The 23,000-nt window shown below is 35.8% G+C and overlaps 1 pseudogene; it reads right to left on the bottom strand.

The window, feature by feature from the left end:
• The window catches only part of LOC118836106, a 116,827-nt pseudogene that overhangs the window by 20,412 nt on the left and 73,415 nt on the right, over positions 1-23,000 (bottom strand).

Genomic DNA, 23,000 nt, shown 5'->3' with positions numbered 1-23,000 from the left:
AAAGATGTATCCAATATTTCATATGATACGCAGTAAAGATACATGTTGTCATTGTGATGATCACACTAGCAAGGTAACACCTTTTTATAAAAAAATCAATTGAATTTGTAACTGATTTTTTCATCTCTAGCTTAACAATTTTCAAGTATAACATACTGAATATATTTTTAAAACATAGAGAAGGTAAGTGCCCTCAGCTTTAGAACATCATTTCTCGAATTATGTTCTACAGAATGCTGAGTTCCACTAAATAAAGGGTTTCCACAAATAATAAAGTTGTAATGGTTGGCAAACACATACAACAAACATTTCCTCTTTGATTTTTTTTGTGCTAGTCACACACAAAGTGTCAGTCAATGCAGAGGCCATTTCAGATTAGTTAGAATAGATAATGTGAATAAAAAGTTGTTTTTTATTGATCTAAAATAATTTAATACACTTAGTAATGTGTGAAGCACAATCGATTGTGAGTCTGCACATCTATACAGGTATCCATTTTCAGTCTTAGTTTTAGGGTGCTTTGTAAGTATAATTTGTTTTACATTATTATGAATATTTCTATAAAACTGAGCCCCTTGGGCTATTTTTGTTACTCCCATTTCCCCTTTCTTTCAACTGAACAATAATAGAAGGATAAAATAAAAGCCTCATAGTCTGGGTGTGCTGGTAGATGTTTACCAACTGGGTAGATAGATGCCTGGCCCTTTATCTGCTACACTGCCTAGCTGCCTCTAATGTGAATTCACTCATTGCTCTTCTGCCTTTTGGAAGAATCCTTATCTTCTGAAACTCCAAGACTTCTTCAAGGTGATCCTCAAGGTGAATGTGTTCTCTTCAAATTGCTCTCTCTTTCTCTACAATACCTCTCCTTCACCCCATCATCTTCTGCTTTATATGCCTTACACAACACATGCCTCCTCCAATAGAATTTAAGTTCCTTGAGAAGAGAACTTGTCATTTTAAAATTTTTTCTAAGTCTAACCCAGTGCTTTATGTACTTATGTTTAATTTAATTGAGAAACAGTGAAAGACAGCCCTTTCCATAGCCAAATCCATTTCTAAAACAAATGGTAATATCTGAAGCAAAGCAAAACAATCACCTTAAAAACCCTATTAAGATTTTAGAACGATAAGCAAATTTGAAATAAAGCAGTCAGGTCAGATAAATAAATATTTGTAAGACCAAATGAAGAGCAAATAGGTAAAAGCCTAGAGGAGATAGTCACAAAATGCAGCAACTGTCAAAAAAATTCAAATAAAATAAGACAGGTGGCTATTTGTCACAGTTTTAAACTTTAAAAAGTAGACAATTCTATAAAAGTAAAGTAATATTTACAAGTTGCCGGGGGAAAAAAGGACATTTAAAGGTGCAAGAATGAGTGACTATAGACTCTTCCCCTCAAACCTTAAAAAGAAGTGATGTAAAGCCAAAATTACTATCATCCAATCAGTCTGATTTCTTTAAGTATTTTAAGAATTGAGGGACAGGAAGTGATTTATCAGCAAAATCCCACAGCTGCAAAAACTGTATAAGAGTAGTACAGAGGCAGCATTGTAAAGAGGACAGAATATAGAGTCAGTAATTTTAAGATCATCTCAGTTCTCCTACTTACTATCTGTATAAATCTAGCAAGTTACTAAATCTCTCTGTGCCTCATTATCTTCATTTGTAGTAAAATGAAGGGGTTGGACAAAATTATTTTTCAGGTCAACCCCTTTCAGTCACTTTTCCTATGACTTTCAGGCAGGTGAACTAGAGAAATAAGGAGAGAAACGAGTCTAAAAAGAGAGAGGTGGATTTGAATGATAAAAAAAAAATGGGAAGGTCAATGATATAAAGAAAAATAAAATAGAAAGTCAGAAAATATATTTTGGGAACCATAATCCAATTAAGCAAGATTTTTTTATATACTTTGAACTCAAATCCTACGATGCTCTTTACAATTCACCAAATATCCATTTCTAGTGACTAGGAAAAGATGTGGGCCAATCACGTGGTGTAAAGAAGGGACAAATAGGGCGATTGCTCCCTGCTTTCAAGGAACTAAAATAAAAGCTATCATTGTTAGAGAGGAGGAAGAAAATCCTTAAGGAAAATCACAGGGAAGCCAACATCCCATATGGTTCAGAGATCCCTCCATAACAGTAAAGCCAGTCTCCTTGGCAAATATCACATGATAACAGTGGGTACAGAACTGAACTTGGAGTCAGGAAAACCTATGTTCAAACACCTTCTTAGACATTTACTAGCTGTAAACCTGAGCAAATCACTCAATCCCTCTATTCCCCAGTTTCTTCATCCATAAAAATGGAAACAGTAACCTGTACTACTTACCTCACAATGTTATTGTAAGGATCAAATGAGAAAAGGCATTTTACCAACCTTAATATAGGTAAGTTGCATTTTGTCTATAGGTCTACTGATAGTGTTACTGCTGAAGTTACGTAGCTTTGCTTTGTTGTTAGCCATGCTTATTACTTTGGGCTACTATGTATATAGATATGCACGTACTTCCAAATGTGCATATTACATCCTGTATGTAGGTAGGTGTGTCTGCATTGTAGTATTCTTCCTGGTGATACTCTGTATACTGCCATGTCTACTGAATGTGCATCTATTTTTTTTCTCTTTTCCAAATGTGCCCCTCATTCCCACCCCTTCCCCAGAAAAGGCAAGCAATATGATGTTGATTATATATGTGCAGTCACGCAAAATGTTCCCATATTATCCATGTTGCAAAAGAAAACACAAACTAAAAAATAATGAAACTTTTTTAAAGTATGCTTCAATCTGCATTCAGAATTCATCTTTCCCTCTAGAGTTCTTTGGAATTTTCTTGATCAGAATAGCTAAGTCTTTCAGAGTTTATCATCATTATGGTATTGCTGTTACTGTGTATCATGTTCTTCTGGTTCTGCTCACTTCACTTTGCATTAGCTCATATAAGTCTTCCCAGGTTTTTCTAAAACCATTGCTCATCATTTCTTATAGCACAATAGTATTCATCTCAATCATACCAAACTTGTCCAGCCATTCCTCAATGGATGGGTAAACCTTTGATTTCCAATTCTTTGCCTCTACAAAAGTAGCTGAAGTAGATATTTTTATACAAATAGGTCCTTTCCCCTTTTCTTTGATCTCTTTGATCTTTTGATTTCTTTGATCCACCTAGTAGTAATATTTCTGGGTCAAAAGGTATGCAGTTTCATAGCCTTTTGGGTATAGTTCCAAATTATTCTCTATAATGGTTAGACTAGTTCACAGTTCCACCAACAATGCATTAATTTCCCAATTTTTCCACATCTACTCCAACATTTATCATTTTTCTTGTCATGTTAGCCAATCTGATAGCTGTGAGGTGGCATCTCAGTTTTTTTTAAATGTGCATTTCTCTAATCAGTAGTGATTTAGAACATTTTTATGTGGCTATAGATAGCTTTGATTTCTTCTTCTCAAAACTACCTGTTCATGTCCTCGGACCATTTTTATCAACTGAGGAATGGCTATTATTTTTATAAATTTGGCTCAGTTCTCCAGGCCTGTATCAGAGAAACTTGCTGCAATTTTTTTTTCAAAGTTTCCTGTTTTCCTTCTAATTTTGGCTGCATTACTTTTGCTTGTTTAAAAGTTTTTTTTAAAATTTCATATAATCAAAATTATATATTTTACTTCCCATAATTCTCTCTATCTCTTGTTTGGTCATAAACTCTTTCCTTATCCGTAGAACTGACAGGTAGGTACATTTTATTATGCTCCCCTAATTTACTTATAAAATCACTCTTTAGGTCTAAATTACATACTGTGGTATATTGATATATGCCTAGTTTCTGCCCAACTGTTTTCCAGGTTTCCCAGAATTTTTTGTCAAATAGTGAGCTCTTGCCTCAAAAGCTTGGATGTTTGGGTTTGTCAAACACTACATTACTATGATCATTTAATATTGTGCATTTTGTACCTAATCAATCCCACTGATCCACCACTCCATTTCTTAGTCAGCACTAGATTGTTTTGATGATTATCAATTTGTAATATAGTTTGAAATCCGTTAGCCTGTTAGGCCACCTTCCTTCACATTCTTTTTCATTGATTCCATTGATATTCTTGGCCTTTTGTTCTGCCAGATAAATTTGGTTTCTATTTTTTCTAACTCTATGAAATAATTCTTTGGTAGTTTGATTGGTATGTCACTGAATAAGTAAATTAACTTGGGTAGAATTGTCCCTTTTGTTATATCATTTTGGCCAATCCATAAGTAATTTATATTCCTCCAATTGTTTAGATCTTACTTTATTTAGGTGAAGTGTTTTGTAATTGTGTTCATATAGTTGCTGGGTTTATCTTGACAGGCAGAATTCCAAGTACTTTATATTGTCTACCATTATTTTAAAATGGAACTTCTCTATCTTCCTGCTGTGTTTTATTGGTAATCTGTAGAAATGCTAATAATTTATGTGGACTTATTTTATATCCTTAAATTTGCTGAAGTTTTTAATTATTTCAACCAGGGATTTTTTGTCAATTTTTATTCCTTCAATTTCTTTTTCTTGTCTCATTGCTATAGGTAGCGTTTTTAGTACAATACTGAATAATAGTAGTGATAATAAACATCCTTGCATCATGCCTTATCTTATTGAAAGACCTCAAGTTTATCCCCATTAAAGATAATGCTTGCTCTTGGTTTTAGATAGATATTACTTATCATTGGAAAAAGGCTCCAGGTATTACTAGGCTTTCTCATGTTCACAGGAATGGCTGTTTGTCAAAGGCTTTTTCTGCATCTCTTGACATAATCATGTGATTTTTGTTATTTTGTTATTAATATAGTCAATTATGCTGAAAGTTTTCCTAATATTGAACCAGTTCTGCATTCCTGGTATAAATTGCAGCATAATGTATGATCTTTGTCATATATTCCTATAATCCCTTGCTAATATTTTCTTTAAAATGTTTGCATTGATATTGATTGAGGAAATTGTTCTATAGTTTTATTTATCTCTCCCTGGTTTAGGTATTGAAATAATGTTTATGTCATAAAGATATTTGGTAGGACTCCTTCTTCACCTATTTTTCCAAATAGCTTATATAGTATTAAGATTAATTGTTCCTTAAATGTTTGGTAGAATTCACTTGTAAATCCATCTGATCCTGAGGATTTTTTCTTAAGGAGGTCACCTATTGTTTATACAATTTCTTTCTCTAAGATAGCATCATTTAAGTATTCTATTTCCTTTTCTGTTAATCTGGGCAGTTTATATTTTTGTAAATGTTCATCCATTTCACTTAGATTGTCAGTTTTGCTGGCATATAATTGAGCAGAATAACTCCTAATAATTGCTTTAATTTCATCCTCATTGGTGGTACATCGCCCTTTTCATTTTTGATAATAGTAACTTGGTTTTCTTCTTTATTTTTTAAGCAAATCAACCAATGCTTTGTCTATTTTATTGGGTTTTTCCCCATAAACCAGCTCCTAGTTTTATGTACAAGTTCAATGGTTTTTTTCACCTTCAATTTTATCAAACTCTCCTTTGCCTTTCAATATTTCCATTTTGGTGTTTAATTGAGGATCATTAAATTTATTTTTTCTAGGATTTTTTTTAGTTGCATGCCTGATTCATTGATCTCCTCTTTCTTTCTTCTACTGCTTTATGCTTTTAGAAATAAAAATTTTCCCCTAAGTCCTGCTTTGGCTGTATCCCACAAATTTTGGAATGTTGCCTCATTATCATTCTCTTTAATAAAATTATTGTTTCTATGATTTGTTATTTGACCTATTCATTCTTTTAGTTTGTAACTACACTTTAATCTATGCTTTTACTGCCCTTTATTGAATGTAATTTTTATTGCATTACAATCTGAAAAGGATGCCTTTAATATTTCTGCTTTTCTGCATTTTGGTTGTGGTTTTTATGCTGTAATACATGGTCAATTTTTGGGAAGGTGCAATGTAACACTGAGAAAAAGTTACATTCTTTTCAATTTCCATTCAGTTTTCTCCAGAGGCCTACCCTAACTTTTCTAGATTCTATTCATCTCCTTAACTTCTTTCTTATTTATTTTATGATTAAATTTATCTAGCTCTGACAGAAGAAAGTTAAGGTCCCCCACTAGAATAGTTTTGCTGTTTCCTCCTGTGACTCATTTAACTTTTCCTTCAAGAATTTGGATGCTATTCCATTTGGTGCACATATGTTTAGCATCAATGTTACTTTGTTGTTTATCATGCCTTTTAGCAAGATGTAACTTTCCTGCTTATCCCTTTTAATTAGGTCTCTTTTTGCTTTTGCTTTGTCTGAGATCATGATTGCTACCCCTGCCTTTTGTACTTTAGCTGAAGCATAATAGGTCTTACTCTAGCCCGTGATTTTAACTCTGTGTGTATCTATCTCTTTTAAGTGTGTTACTTGTAAAAAACACACTGTTAGATTCTGGTTTCTAATCCATTCTGTAATCTAAATTCATTTTATTGGTGAATTCACCTCATTCACATTCACTGTTATGATTACTAACTGTGCATTTCCTCCCATCCTATTTTTTTTATTTATCCTCTCTTTTTATCCTGTCCCTCCTCAAAAGTGTTTTGCTTTTGACCACTACCTTCATTTATCTACCCTTCCTTCTATCACCTCCCCCTTTTTCTTATTCCCTTCCCCTCCTACTTCCCAGCAGGATAAAATAGATTTCTATTACCCCTTGAGTGTGTGTGTGTGTGTGTGTGTGTGTGAATGTATTCCCTCTTTGAACCAATTTAAATGTGAGTGAGGTTCAAGTATTGCCACCCACACTTCCTTCCTTGTATGCCTCTTTTATGTGAGATAATTGTCCCCATTCTTCCTGTCTTCCATTCCACTTCTCCTAGGGCATCTCTCTTTCTTGCCTATCCATTTTTTACATCATCCCAACATATTTGACTGACTCTTGTGCCCTCTTTCTATGTAGAACTGTCCCAATAGTGATAAAATCCTTAGGAGTTACATGTATCATCTTACCATATAGTAAGGAAAATATTTTAACCTTATTGAATCCCTTATGATTTCTCTTTTTTATCTTTTGATGCTTTTATTGATACTTGTATTTGAAAGTCAAATTTCTTATTCAGCTCTGGTCTTTTCATCATGAATACTTTAAATTCCTCTGTTTCATTAAGTGTTCATTTCTTTCCTCGAAGCATACTCAGTTGTTCTGAGTAAAATATTCTTGGTTGTAATTCCAACTCTTCTGCTTTCTGGAATATCATATTCCAAGCCTTTTGCTTCTTTAATATGGTAGCTGCTAAATCTTACCTGATCCTGACAGCGGCTCCCTTGGGACCAGAAGTAATACTGTTCTTCAAGAACCCTGCTCCCTTGTTACTGGGAGTAATACTGTTCCGAACGGTCACTGATCCTTTGTGACCAAAAGCAATACCACTTCTTAGGACATCCACTCCCTCTTGATGAAAAGTGCCCCTCTCTGCCCTTGAACCCAGAAATGTATATAGGCAATGGATTTGCCAGTGTCAGATATTGCATGCAGGATTAGGACCAGGGTCCCCTGTAATCTCTCTCTGGCCACTTGCCATGTCATCTTACCATCTCTGGCTTTAGAGTTCTCAAGGCTCATGCTGTTTCTGTCACCGCCTAGTCCCTCCACTGGTGCTACAGCCATGTGGGTTCTGATTCTTTGCTATCACAAAAAGGCTGCTATAAGTATTTTCAAACATATGGGCCCTTTTCCTCTTTCTTTGATCTCTTTAGAGTACAAGATTAGTAGTGATATCATTGGGACAAAGGGTTTAATAGCTTTTTATTGAAACATGCAATCCCCCTCCAGATAGAAAAAGAATAGATTCAGAGTATAGACTGAAGCATATTTTCTTCTATTTCTTTCCTTTTTCTTTGCTTTCCTTCCCCTTCCCCTCCTCTTAGAACATGGCTAATGCAGAAATTTGTTTTGTATGTTATTTCTCTTGCCTTCTTAATGGGTTGGGGAGGGGGTAGAGTGAGGAGGAGAATTTGGAACTGAAAATAAAATTTAATTTAAAAAAAGTAATCAGGTAAACAGATTAGATAAGTGAGCACTAGAAGCAAATACAAATAGTAGTCTAATGTAGCATCAACCCAAGAATACAAACTATTGGAGAAGAGATCCTCTATTCAATAAGACCTAGGAAAACAAAGTGGCAGTTTGGCTGAAAATGGTTGATACCAGCACCTTTTACTCAAATGCTCAAATGGATCTGTAACCAGTGATTCAGGAGTTCCATCCAATGAGGCAGATCACATGTGTCCATAAACCTGTTTTGTTCCTCTTGCTACCTGATTGGTGGGCTTGAGGCTGAATCTACATCCAGTAACTGAAACCACATATAAGCTCTAAGCACAATACCTGGGGTTCTTCTTTCAGGTATAAATCTGCTATGTACCCAGTTAACCTCTAGGTAAGGGCACTGAGGACACAAGAACTTACATGATCCTTGAATCTGTAAGCCTAATAAATATGTTGCTTATTCTGACGCCAGCAGCATCCACATCACTCCTCTGTCAACCCCTCCAGTTATTTGTCACCTGTCAGCAGATTATAAGTGTCTTCAAGACTCCAGTTATCAGACATAGTTAATGTTTATTTATGATTATGATGACCTTTGATGGCCTGTGACAACTCTTAACATTCTGTTTCCTGTGTCAAGAAAAAATTTTTCAATAGAATTCTCCCACTGATAGACTATTACTGAACAAAGTTATCTCTTTTTTATGTATTGATTAATGTTGTATGAACTCAGCACATGCTTGAGAAACACCCTGTTAGAGAAAAAGCTTTAAGACTGTGTTTTGCTTTGGTATATATTGTCAACAACTATAGCAAGCTACTATTTGACAAACCCAAAGACTTCAGCTTCTAGCAAAAGAACTCACTATTTAACAAAAACTGCTGGGAAAACTGGAAAATAGTATGGCAGAAACTAGGCATAGACCAATATCTTATAGCCTACACCGAGATAAAGTCAAAATGGGTACATGATATAGACATAAAGACTGATACTATAAGCACACTAGGAGAGCAAGGAAGAGTTTACCTGTCAGATCTATGGAGAAGGGAAGAATTTATTACCAAACAAGAAATAGAAAACATTATGAAATGCAAAATGGATAATTAAAATTAAATTGAAAAACTTTTGCACAAACAAAGCCAAGGCAAGCAAGATTAGGAGGGAAACAGAAAACTGGGAAAGAATTTTTACAACTAGTATTTCTGATAAAGACCTCATTTATAAAATATAGAGAGAACTGAGTCAAATTTGTAAGAATACAAGTCATTCACCAATTAATAAATGGCCAAAGGATATGAACAGGTAGTTTTTAGAGGAAGAAATTAAGGCTATCTATAGTCATATGAAAAATACTCTAAATCATTATTAATTTGAAAAATGCACATCAAAATGACTCTGAGATACCACATCACAACTATCAGATTGGCTAAGATGACAAAATAGGAAAATGGTAAATGTTGGAGAAGATGTGGGAAAATTGGAATACTAATGCATTGTTGGTCAAGTTGTGAATTGATCCGACTATTCTGAAGAGCAATTTCAAACTATGCCAAAAGGACTATAAAAATGTTCATACCCTTTGACTCAGCAATACCACTTCTAGGGCTGTATCCCAAAGAGATCGTAAAAACAGGAAAAGGACCCACGTGTACAAAAATATTTATTTTTAAGTTAACTTATTTATTTTAGTTTTCAACATTCGCTTCAATAAGTTTTACATTTTCTTCCCCTACCTCGCCTCCCCTTTTCTTCCCCTCCCCCAGACAGCATGCAATACATTCCTGTTAAACATATTTTCATATTAGTCATGTTGTATAGAAGAATTAGAACGAATGAGAGTAAGCATACGAAAGAAAAACATAAAACAAAACAAAAAAAAGAAAATAGTCTGCCTCAATCTGTATTCAGACTTCCCATTTCTTTGTCTGCATGTGGATGACATTTTCCATTGTGAGTCTTTTGGAATTGTTTTAAGTCCTTGCATTTCTGAGAAGAGCTAAGTCTATTGAAGTCAGTCATCATACAGTGTGGCTGTTACTGGGTAGTATGTCCTCCTGGTTTTGCTCACTTCATTTGGCATCAGTTCACATAAGTCTTTCCAGTTTTTTCTGAAGTCTGCATGTTCATCATTTTTTATAGCACAATAGTATTCCATTACATTCATATACCGCAACTTGTTCAGCCATTCCCCAATTGACAGGCATCCCCTCAATTTCCAGTTTTTAGCCACCACAAAAAGAGCTGCTATAAATATTTTTGGAAATGTGGGTCCTTTTCCCATTTGTATGATCTCTTTGGGATACAGTCCTAGAAGTGGTATTGCTGGGTCAAAGGGTATGTACATTTTTATGGCCCTTTGGGCTTAGTTCCAAATTGCTCTCCAGAATGGCTGGATCAGTTCACAACTCCACCAACAATGAATTAGTGTTCCAATTTTTCCACATCTTCTACAACCTTTATCATTTTCCTGTTTTGTCATATTAGCCAATCTGATAGGTGTGGTGTGGTATCTCAGAGTTGTTTTGATTTGCATTTCTCTAATCAATAGTGATTTAGAGCATTTTTTCACATGACTGTAGATAGTTTTAATTTCTTCCTCTGAAAACTGCTTGCTCATATCCTTTGACCATTTTCAATTGGGGAATGACTTGCATGCTTTTTAATTTGACTCTTCTTTCTATATATTTTATAAATGAGGTCTTTATCAGAAATACTAGTTGTAAAAATCCTTTCCCAGTTTTCTGCTTCCCTCCTAATCTTGGTTGCGGTGGCTTTGTTTGTGCAAAAGCTTTTCAATTTAATCTTAATTATTCATTTTGTGTTTCATAATGTTCTCTATCTCTTGTTTGGTCATATATTCCTCCATTCTCCACAAATCTGACAGATAAACTATTCTTCACCCCCTTCATTCATTTATAGTATCAGGATTTAAATCTAAATAGTGTACCCAGTTGGATTTTATTTTGGTATATGTTGTCAGGTGTTGGTCTAGTTTCTGCCATACTATTTTCCAGCTTCCCAGCAGTTGTTGTCAAAAAGAGAGTTCTTATCCCAAAAGCTGGGGTCTTTGGGTTTATCAAACAGTAGATTACTATAGTCATTGACTACTATGTCTTGTGCACCTAACCTATTCCACTTATCTACCCCTCTATTTCTTAGCCAGTACCAGTACCAAGTAGTTTTGGTGATTGCTGCATTATAATACAATTTAAGATCTGGTATGGCTAAGCCACCTTCCCTAGCATTTCTTTTCATTAATTCCCTTGATATTCTGGACCTTTTGTTCTTCCAGATGAATTTTGTTTTTATTTTTTCTAGCTCCATAAAATATTTTTGGTAGTTTGATTGGTATGGCACTGAATAGGTAAATTAATTTGGGTAGAATTGTCATTTTTATTATATTAGCTCAGCCTATTGTATCAGCCAGGCAATAGTCACAACATCATTGGTAATTGTGAGTATGCCTGTGTAGTTCTGTATTGCAAAATATAAGAGACTCGCCATATACAAGGTGGAAGAAGTAAGACATTTATTCAGACACCAGAGAACCAAACCCCAAAACCAGTAAGTCCAATCCATCATAGCAGCAAAGTTAGTACACAATATCACAGCAGAGAACAACTCCATCCCAAAGCCATCTGCCCCCCTGCTTGGGCCTTCCCACAAACACTCACAAATCCTAGCTCACTCCTTGCCTGTGTCCTTCTCCTCCAATGATTCTAACTCACTCTCAGCATTTCCTGCTCCACCCTTTCCTGTTCCACTCATTCATCAAGCTCCTCCCACCACATGTGACATAAGCAGGTCACATAGGCCTATTAACAAGTGGGAAAGATCTTCAAATTTACATTACCATTAAACCTACCTATAAGCAACTGATGTTTTTCCAGTTATTTAGATCTGACTTTTATTTGTGTGAAAAATGTTTTGTAATTGTGTTCATATAGTTCCTATAGTTTATTTCAGCAGGTAGACTCCCAAATATTTTATAAGGTCTACAGTAACTTTAAATGAAATTTCTCTCTCTATCTCTTGCTGTTGGGCTTTGTTAGTAATGTATAGAAATGCCAATGATTTGTGTGGGTTTATTTTATGTCCTGCAACTTTGCTAAAGTTGTTTATTATTTCAAGTAGTTTTTTATTTGATTCTTTAGGATTCTCTAAGTATAACATCATATCATCTGCAAAGACTGATAACTTAGTTTCTTCTTTGCCTATTCTAATTCCTTCAATTTCTTTTTCTTCTCTTATTGCTAAAGCTAACGTTTTTAGTATCATATTGAATAAGAGTGGAGATAATGGAAATCCTTGTTCCCCCCACCCCACGAGAAATTCATCTAGCTTATCCCCATGACATATAATGCTTGATCCCCATTGGAAATGCATCTAACTTATCCCCATTATATATAATGCTTGCTGATAGTTTTAGGTAGATGCTACTTATCATTTTAAGGAAGACTCCATTTTTTCCTATGCTCTCTAGTGTTTTTATTAGGAATGGGTATTGTATTTTATCAAAAGCTTTTTCTGCATCTATTGAGATAATCATGTGGTCTCTGTTAGTTTTGTTGTTGATATGATCAATTATGCTGATAGTTTTCCTAATATTGAACCATCCCTGCATTCCTGGTATAAATCCTACCTGATCAAAGTATATTATTCCTGTGATAAGTTTCTGTAATCTTTTTGCTAATATTTTATTTAAAATTTTTGCATCTATATTCATTAGGGAAATTGGTCTGTAATTTTCTTTCTCTGTTCTGACTCTTCTTGATTTAGGTATCAGTACCATATTTTTATCATAAAAAGAATTTTGTAGGATTCCTTCTTCACCAGTTTTCCCAAATAGTCTATATAGTATTGGAACTAATTTTCTTTAAATGTTTGATAGAATTCACATGTAAATCCATCTGGCCCTGGAAATTTTTTCCTAGGGAGTTCATTGATGGCTTGTTCAATTTCTTTTTCTGAGATGGGGTCATTTAAGTATTTTACTTCCTCTTATGTTAATCTGAGAAATTCATATTTTTTGTAAATATTCATCTATTTCACTAAGACTCAAATTTATGGGCATACAGTTGGGCAAAATAATTCCTAATTACTATTTTAATTTTCTCTTCATTGTTGGTGAATTCACCCTTTTCATTTTTGATACTGGGAATTTGGTTTTCTTCTTTTTTAATCAAATTGACCAAAGGGTTATCAATTTTATTATTTTTTTCATAAAACCAACTCTTAGTTTCATTTCGGTTTTATTTAGTTCAATAGTTTTCTTAATTCCAATTTTATTAATCTCTCCTTTGGTTTTCAGTATTTCTAATTTGGTATTTAATTGAGGATTTTTAATTTGTTCTTTTTCTAGCTTTTTCAGTTGCATGCCCAATTCATTGATCTCCTCTTTTTCTATTTTATTCATGTAATCATTCAGAAATATAAAACTTCCCCCTAAGAACCACTTTCACTGTATCCCATAAGTTTTGGTATGTTGTCTCATTATTGTCATTCTCTTGAATGAAGTTATTGATTGTTTCTATGATTTGTTGTTTGACCCAGTCATTCATGAGAATTAGATTATTTAGTTTCCAATCAATTTTTAGTCTATCTTTCCATGGCCCTTTATTACGTATAATTTTTACTGCATCATGACCTGAAAGGGATGCATTTAGTACTTCTGCCTTTTTGCAATGGATTGTGAGGTTTTTATGCCCTAGTACATGGTCAATTTTTGTGCATGTGCCATGTACCACTGAGAAAAAGGTATGCTGCTTTCTGTCCCCATTCAATTTTCTCCAGAGGTCTACCATATCTGCCTTTTCTAAAACTCTATTCACCTCCTTAACTTCTTTCTTGTTCATTTTGAGGTTAGATTTATCAAGTTCAGAGATGGGGAGGATGAGGTCCCCCACTAGTATGGTTTTGCTGTCTATTTCTTCCTGTAACTCCCTTAACTTCTCCTCTAAGAATTGGATGCTATACCACTTGATGCAGATATGTTTAGTAATGATATTACTTCATTGTCTATGTGTTTTTTAGCAGGATATAATTTCCTTCCTTATCTCTTTTAATTAGATCTATTTTTGCTTTTGCTTTGTCTGAGATTAGGATTGCTACTCCTGCTTTTTTTTTCACTTCAACTGAAGCATAATATATTCTACTCCAGCCTTTTACTTTTACCCTGTGTGTATCCCCATTTCAAATGTGTTTCTTGTAAACATTATGGTTTTTAATCCATTCTGCTATCTGCTTCCATTTTATGGGAGAGTTTATCTCATTCACATTCACAGTTATTGATTACTATCTGTGTCTTTCTCTCCCCCCTAATCTCTCCCCCATTTATGCTTTTATTTCTCCCTTCTCCCTTTCCCTCCTCAAAAGAGTTTTGCTTTTGACCAACATTTCCCTCAATCTTCCCTCCTATCAGCCCCCTTCTATTTTCTTTCCCTTTTCCCTTACTACTTCTTCCTTCCCTTCTAACCACCCCCTCCCTTTTCTTTCCCCTTTCCCCTCCTACTGCCTGTAGGGCAAGTTAGATTTCTATACTTAACTAAGTATGCTATTCCCTCCTTGAGCCAAATGCAATGAGAGTAAAGTTCAGACAATGCTCATCTCCCTCCCTTCCTTCCCTCTACTATAATGTTTTTGTGCCTCTTCATGTGATATAATTTACCCTTTTCTGCCTCTTGCTTTTCTCTTCTCCCATTACACAGTTAATTTATACCCACACCCTCTGCCTACGTATATCCCTTTTAAATGTCATAATAAAGATACAATTCTCAAGATTTACAAGTATCATCTTCCCATGTAGGGTTTTAAACAGTTTGTCCTTATTGAATAACATGGTTTTTTTTCTTTTTCTTTCCTGTTTACCTTTTCATGCCTCTCTTAAGTCTTGTATTTGAAGATCAAATTTTCCATTTAGCTCTGGTCTTTTCATCAGGAAGTTCTGGAAGTCCCCCTATTTCATTGAATGTCCATCTCATTGCCTGAAAGATTATGCTCAATTTTGCCAGGTAGTTGATCCTTGGTTGTAATCTAAGCTCCTTTGCCTTATGGAATATCATAGTCCAAGCCCTCTGATCTTTTGATGTAAAAGTTGCAAGGTTCTGTGTGATTCTGACTGTAGTTCCATGATATTTGAGTTGCTTCTTTCTGGCTGCTTGCAGTATTTTCTCCTTGACCTGATAATTCTGGAATTTGGCTACAATACTCCTTGGAGTTTTCAATTTTGGATCTCTTTCAGGGGGTGATGGGTGGATTATTTCAATGACTTTTTTTCCCTCTTGTTCTAGGACCTCAGATGATTTCCTGAAAAATACCGTCCAGGCTCTTTTTTTCGTCATAGCTTTCTGGTAGACCAATAATTCTTAAATTATCTCTTCCTGGATCTATTTTCCAGGTCAGTTGTTTTTCTAATGAGGTATTTTATATTTTCTTCTATTTTTCATTCTTTTTATTTTATTTGACTGAATGCCTCATAGAATCATTAGCTTCTATTTGCCCAATTCTAATTTTTACTGACCAAGATGGCATAGACTCTACTTATACATTCATATTAAACATATTTTCACATTAGTCATGATGTAAAGAAGGGAGGAGAAGAAGGGGGAGAAAATTTAAAATGCAAAATCTTATGGAAATGAATATTAAAAACTAAAAATAAACAAATAAATTATTTTTAAAAAGAAATGATGAAAAATCTCAGAAAAACTTGGAAAGACTTGCATGAATTTAACACAGTGCCTGGCACATAGTATATACTTAATAAATGTTTATTGACTACTCATGCAAAGTAAAGTGAACAGAACCAGAATAATTTTCATAGTAACAACACTGTGAAAATGAACAATTTTAAAAGACTTTTTGAACTAAAAATGATCAACCATGGACCAAAGATGAGGAATACTATCCACCTTCTGACAGACAGTTGATGGGTTAAATACGCAAAATGGGTCATTTTTTAACATGGACAATTCAGAAGTTTGTTTTTTTTTTCATGACTATGCATATTTATTACAAAGGTTGTGTTTTCTTTTTTTTCCCTAAGGAAGCAGGTAGGAGGAAAAAAAGTTATTACTTGATAATTGAAAAATAAAATGGAAGATAGAAAAACAAAACAAAAAAAGATTTGACCTCTCAAAACCCTCAAAATTATGTCACCTCCAGAAAGTATTTCTTCTTAGTTCAGGGTTAGTTACTCTTCCCATCTTTATCTTCTATACAACCACTTCTACTTCCACATTTAACACATCAGGGACTGAGATGATGGATTGGTTCCACCATCTCAGAAAATAATTTATTATAGAAATGCTGACCTACCAATTTCATTTTTTATCTGCTTGCTGCCCTTCTTCCAGTTCCATCATTAAATGTTCTTGCAGTGACCTAGTTTAGCTAGGTCTCATGTCAAGCTTTCTGAAAACTTATTTCTCCCTCCAATTTGGGAAATGTTTGCTGTGTAAGTCAGTTTCTGTACTCTGTTTGCGTTATTATTGTAATAGTTTTACATTCACTAATTTCTGTAGGAAATTGGGATCATCCATGTCAGCCTTTTCCCTGTTGCACTTTCCATTTTAATCACCAAGAAACTATTGTAAACACACACAGTATCTTCTCAGTTTTATCCTTCTAATTTGGTGCTTACCTTGAAGATCTTTGTTGTAATGAGTCAATGGTCTGGCTGCACAGACACAGTTGATTTAGAAATAACTCCTATATCAGTAACCAGTTATTTCCACTCCATTAAGATACAGTCGATTTCATTTTCTGGGATGTTGTTCAGTGCTTACCAACTCTCTTCTTGACCCTCTTTTGTTTCTAAATTCTAAACCAAAATTTCCAACATTCTCCACTATCCTCCTTCATTTAGTATTATACCTGTTCCATGGTTCCTTTTCTGATTCCTCAAGAGCAAGTCAATAAGCATTTATAAAAAGCCGACTATATCCCAGACACTGGGGAAACAGTCTCAGTTCTCAAGGAGCTCACAGTCTAAGGAGTTAAATAACATGCAAACAATTATATACAAACAAAATATAGATAGATAGATAAATACATATGTACATACATACATACATATACACACATATATGCATGTGTATGTATGTATATGTATACATATATGTGCATATATGTACACATATATATAAAATAAATTGAGGGTAGTCTCAGAAGGAAAGCACTAAGATTAAGGGAAGTGTGGAAAGACTTTTTGCAGAAGGTAGGACTTTAGCTGAGACTTGCAGGAAGCCAGTGAAGCTAAAAGGAGAACATTCCAGGCATAGGGGACAGCCAGAGAAAATTCCAGAAAAGGGAGGTGGAGTGTAATATCAGAGGAAGCAGGGAGATAAATGTCACTAAATCCCAGAGTATATGAAGAAGAGTAAGGTATAATAAGAATATTGGAAAGATAGGAAGGGACTAAATTATTGAGTATTTGAAAAGCCAAACAGAACATTTTAGATTTGATCCTGGAGGTAATAGGAAGGCAATGGAGTTTATTGAATGGGTGGAGGTGGGGATGATATGGTCAGACCCGCACTTTAGGAAAATCAGTTTGACAGTTGAATTGGAGTGGGGAGAGACCCGCCTGCTGTAGAAGTCCAGGCATGAGATGATGAGGGCCTGTACCAGGGTAGCTACTATGTCAAAAGAGGGCTTCTATAAGAGATGTTGTTAAGGTAGAAATGACAGGATTTTACAACTGATTGAATGTGTGAAGGGAGGGAAGGGTGAGGAGTTGAGCATGACACCTAAATTGTGAGCCTGAGTAACAGAGAGGATAATGCTACTCTTAACAGTAATAGGGAAGTTAGAAAAAGGGGAGGAGTTGGAGGGAAATATAATTACTTCAGTTTGAGATATGTTGAGTTTTAAGATGTCTATAGAATATCCAATTCAAGATGTCTGATAGGCAGTTGAAGGTAGATATGAGATTGGAGATCAGGAGAAGGTGGACCGGGGTGCATGTGTGTGTGTGTGTGTGTGTGTGTGTGTGTGTAAGAGTGAAGAAACATTTATTAAACACCTATGTGCCAAGCTCTATGCTAAACATTTTACAAATATTACATTTGATCCTCATGATGAGCCTGGGAGGTAGGATTATTAGCCTCATTTTATAGTTGAAGAAATTTTTAAAAATAGATATTAAGTAGTTTGCCCAAGGTCACACATCAAACAAGTATCTGAGGCTAGATTGGATCTCAGTTCTTTCTGACTTCAGGCCCAAGCCATTGCACCATCTACCTGTTTAATAGGCAGCTTGAAATGTGAGATTAGATGTTGGGACTAGTAGAATTGAGACTGATCTGCATAGAGATGATAACTGAAACCATGGGAGCTGATGAGATCAACAAGTGATTATAGGACCATAGCTCTAGAGATGGAAGGGCTCACAGAGGTTATCTAGTCCAACCCCTAAATTTTGCAGATGAGGAAACTGAGGCCCAGAGAGGTAAAATGACTTGCCCGTGGTCACACTAATAGTAACCATCAGTGACTTGGGTCCAGTTAGCATTTTTCTTTGGGGCTTTGGTTGTAGCTCTTCTCCTACTATTATCTTCTTCTGAGTTTGTGTCTTGGTCTTCCCTGCCATCTAGTGGTTTTTTAAAGTCAAGTTCTTTTTGTTGTTGTTAGCTCATTTTCCTAGGTTATTTCTTAACTTTGATCTTTATTTTAAAGTTGGGCTCTGCTCACCTGGGGGTGGTGAAGCACTCTCCCAAGTTTCAGGCTTTTTCATGCTGCTGTATTCAGAGCTAGTTCTGGGGGTCTACAAGTTTTTGATGCTTCCAAGGTGATGTGATCCACAGAGAGGTTTGGTCACTGTTCTCCTCATCTCTTCCCTGGTCTTTACCCTGGAAGGGCCCCTGCTCCCCTACAGCTTCAAGCACTAACACTCCTCTTTACCTTGGAATTGTGACCAGAGCCAACACTCCCTCATGACCGATCCGAAATGTTCCTCTCTGCCCTGGAACTGTGACCCAAAACTGCATATGGGCAATATAGTTGCCAATCAGCACCAGCTGTACCCAGTGTCAGCAACAGGTCCCCTGTAATCTCTTTCTAACCAGTTGTCTGAATCCCTTACTATCTCTAGGCTAAGAGCTCCCAAAGTTGCTACTGCTAATGTGGCCACTGTTACTGTTGCTGCCACTGCGTGCGCATGTTCTGGACTGGCCTCTACCCCAGACCTTTCCTGTGTGCATGCTAAGTTTTCTTAGGCTGGAAAAATGTCTCACCCTGACCTTTTGTTCACTCTGCACTTGAAAATTTTATTTGGGGCATTATGTTAAAGTCGTTTGGAGGGGAATGTTCAGCCGAGTTGCTGACTCTAATCTGCCATCTTAGCTCCACCAGTGTTTGTGTCTTGAAGGAAGTGATAGCTCTTCCTCTACCCACTCATTCAACTGAGAACCTTTCTTCATATTTCACTGAAAAAAAACTGAAGCTCTTTGCTAAAAGCTCGATTTTCTCTGATCCCCTTTATCCCACATCACCCAGATGTCTTCTTCCATTTTCTCTTCCTTCATCTATATCTCACATGAAAAGGTGACCCTACTCCTTGCCAAAACAAATCCATTCTATCCCATCTTCTTCAGCAGTTTGTTCTCTCATTCACCTCCACTCTCTCACCTATCTTCCATATTTCCCTGTCTATTGGCTACTTCCAACACTGCCTTCAAACATGTCCCTGACTCCTCCATTCCTCAAAAAACCCTCCCTTAATCTATGTATTCCCACTAGCCATTATCCCATATTTTTCCTCTGTTTTGTGGCTAAATTCCTTAAGAAGGCCATTTATAATCCATACTTCTTAACACTCTATAGTCTAGCTTTCAACCTCTTATGACAGGGTGATGTGCTAAGATGTTTGGCAGCCAAGAAAAGCCTCAAAAAGATTTTGCCTCACTCTCTTTTCCTTTCTTTTGTGTCATTTGGCACTTTTCCACCTCACCTCAATGGGAGAAAAATGTATTTTTAACTCCTCTATTCTCCAGCTGCAGCTATGATGATTACCAGCATATGGCAGGAAGAACATGTGCTTTCCTAGGTGAGCTTGAGAATGGCTCTCAAGTCCCTGACTATTTATTCTTCTTTGTCTTTCTTTCCCTAAGAAATAGATTTCCCTAAGCATATATGTCCAAAAAATAATCCTTAAATGGATTTTTCTTGCCTTGAAGGGTGCCACATGTTACAGAGTGAGGAAGTTCTAGAATTGAGTGCTGACTGACAACAAAAGTGGGTTTTTTTGTAACTACATCCTCCTTGGAGGATGTAATGACCACTGCCAGGAGGATGGGTCATAACCTTGGCTGGACAGAAGAGCTGGACCTTGAGATATTGTTTGGACAGTGCTGATGAGATGAAAATAAAATCTGTTTAACAGTGGGAAAAGTCTCTCGGAAGTTCTTCCTACCCCCAGAAGTGCATGATAAAGGTTGTAGGTTATAGTTAATGTTTCAAATATGTCTTAGTATGAACCTATGAGTCATTTGTGTTTTAACATTTAATTTTTGGTGGAGGAAATAAATAGCTATCCTATATCTGATATCTACCATGCTGCACATGAATACCTTTTCTTGAAAGGACCTAATTAATGCCTCTTTGAGAAGACCTTAGATATGAGCTATTTGTAAGATAGATTTAAAAGATCTTCCCAAAATGAGGAGAAATGATGAAATTGAGAGTGTGGAAAGAAAGACTAACTGCCTTCTATTTTAGGTCAGGCTTCCTCAAAATTCAGCTCAGTCTATCTGAACCCACCTTTTGTGGGTAGAGGCCTCCAATATTTGGAGATTCTCTAGGATTTGGTGGGTTGATTCCAATCAATGCCAAATGCTTTATCCCTTTTTAGGAGCATCGCATGTGTCAGGACTCATCTGAGTTTATTTGCCTTCTTTTTGAGCTAACCTGCTTGTCCTATCATTAGCTGATTTCAGACCTACATTTGAAATTTCCTATGGTTTTGCTAGAATCCACTATCAAAGTTTTGTATTGAGTATGTATTTCAGGATCTCCAAGAGATATTTCATCTTCAATCCTTTATATCCATTGGCAAGGAATCCGAAGGAGAAAGGTATACATTGCCCCATATTCTGGAAGAACTCAAGTTAGCATCTTTATCCAGGACAGTTTGAGTAAGGTGATGACTTCCAGTCAACCATAAGGCCACAATCCCTGGAAGCAAAGAGCAAAATGCACTAGGAGTTCATTTGGAACATGCTTTTCCTTTCCTTTTAATTTTTTCACTATTTCTAATTGTTTTATTTTAATTATAATATTTTTCCTAGTGTTCTTAGGTTAGGGCATATTGGGTTGGAATAGGTAGAAATAGGCAGTATGAAAGAGAGAGGAGAGCCTGTTAAAACTTTATGAAATATTCTTTCATTGTTGAATTTGTATAACTTTGTAAATCTAATTGCCAGGTCCAACAGCCTTGTAGGTCTGGGTACTCATAAAGGATTGTTAATTTTGAGATCATCTGAGAACTGTACTGAGCAGATTAAGTTACTTGGGACACTGAATGACATTTATAAGGCCATATAGAACTGTGCCATAAGACTTTGCAGAGACTCTTTTGTGCAAAGCATTGGAGAAGGAACTCAGAAAGACAAAGTGTGAGGCTCCTTAAGAAAAACTTTCCACATCTGGTGATACAGACAAATGTGCTAAATGCACCTAACTGATTCGCTGAGGACAGCAAATATTCTAGTGGAGGGAGAGTATAGCTGGGACTAAGACTGTAGCATTTCTATTGCAGCCAGGGCCCTTCCAGTGGGACATGCTTTGGGCTGCCACAGCCACTAAGACATAAAAGAGATTCATAAATGAACACAACCTGTTAAACTCTATTTTAAAAATCAAGAGACAAATCATTGGAGAGATATTTGCTGCTCTTGATTGGGCTGAGCCAATATAATAAGAAAAACAGTATAGTACTACCTGAACTAATCTGTAGATTTTGCTCTGTGATAATCTAATTATTGAGGGGATGCTTTATAAGAACTACACAGAATGATAATAAAATTCACTTAAAAGGAAAAAAAGTATAGAATCTCAAGGAAAATAATGAGGGGGGAAAAGCATGAATGAAAAGCACATAACATTACCAGAATTCAAACTAAATAACAAAACTTACTGTTACAGATTAAAAATAGGAAAGGATCAGTGGAACACTCAGGATAAGCAAGAAATAGATATAAATGAAGACAGGTAGTCCATGTTTAGTAAACCCAAGATATATAAATTATTGGAGGAAGAATTTCATATTTGATAAAAACTGCAAAGAAAACTAGAAAGCAGTCTGGCACAAATAAGTATTAGACGAACATTTTATGTGTATCAGGAGTTTGGTGAGCCTCTGTAGCATGCTAAGCTACTGTAATCCCCATGTAGAAGATGCTGAGAAGCCTGGGACCAGGAATTCATGATGACATATAATGGAATGATCCTGATTCCCAATTTAGAACATGTGCAGACATTCTGTAACTGGTTTTAGTCTGCTAATCATGTTGTGAAGTGATGGACTGTTTATTGGCTGCAATGCCAGAACTAGAGTGCATTCAAAAGGCACTAACAGGCCAAACAAAAGCCTTACTCTCATTCCTGCCTGGCCATGTTCCAGTAAAAAGACAAGTGCTAAAAGCCTTTAATGAGAAGAGAGCCCTCATGCTTTTATCTCCCCTCCAGGATGCCACAATGCAGTACAGGAGTGCATAGTTCTGCAATGGCTTCTATCTCTTTTGTATCTATTCTTTCTTGTTTCAGGTGAAAGGTATTAGAGATGGTTATGATCTTGTGAGCTTCAAACGGTAAGGAAAGCAAGCCATCCAAATCCCAGGAGCTTGAGTATACAGTGGGATTTGTAGGAAGCCAGACAGTGAAAAATTAACACCCAAATAACCAGCTTGACCTAATCCAATGATAACAGAGATACAGACTCATCTAACCACTGGTCACGCTACAACTGGAAAT

The sequence above is a fragment of the Trichosurus vulpecula genome, chromosome 2 (assembly GCF_011100635.1).
Source record: "Trichosurus vulpecula isolate mTriVul1 chromosome 2, mTriVul1.pri, whole genome shotgun sequence".
Classification (NCBI taxonomy): domain Eukaryota; kingdom Metazoa; phylum Chordata; class Mammalia; order Diprotodontia; family Phalangeridae; genus Trichosurus; species Trichosurus vulpecula.
The sequence above is the reverse complement of the archived record's forward strand: the minus strand, read 5'-3'. Positions and strand labels throughout refer to the sequence as shown.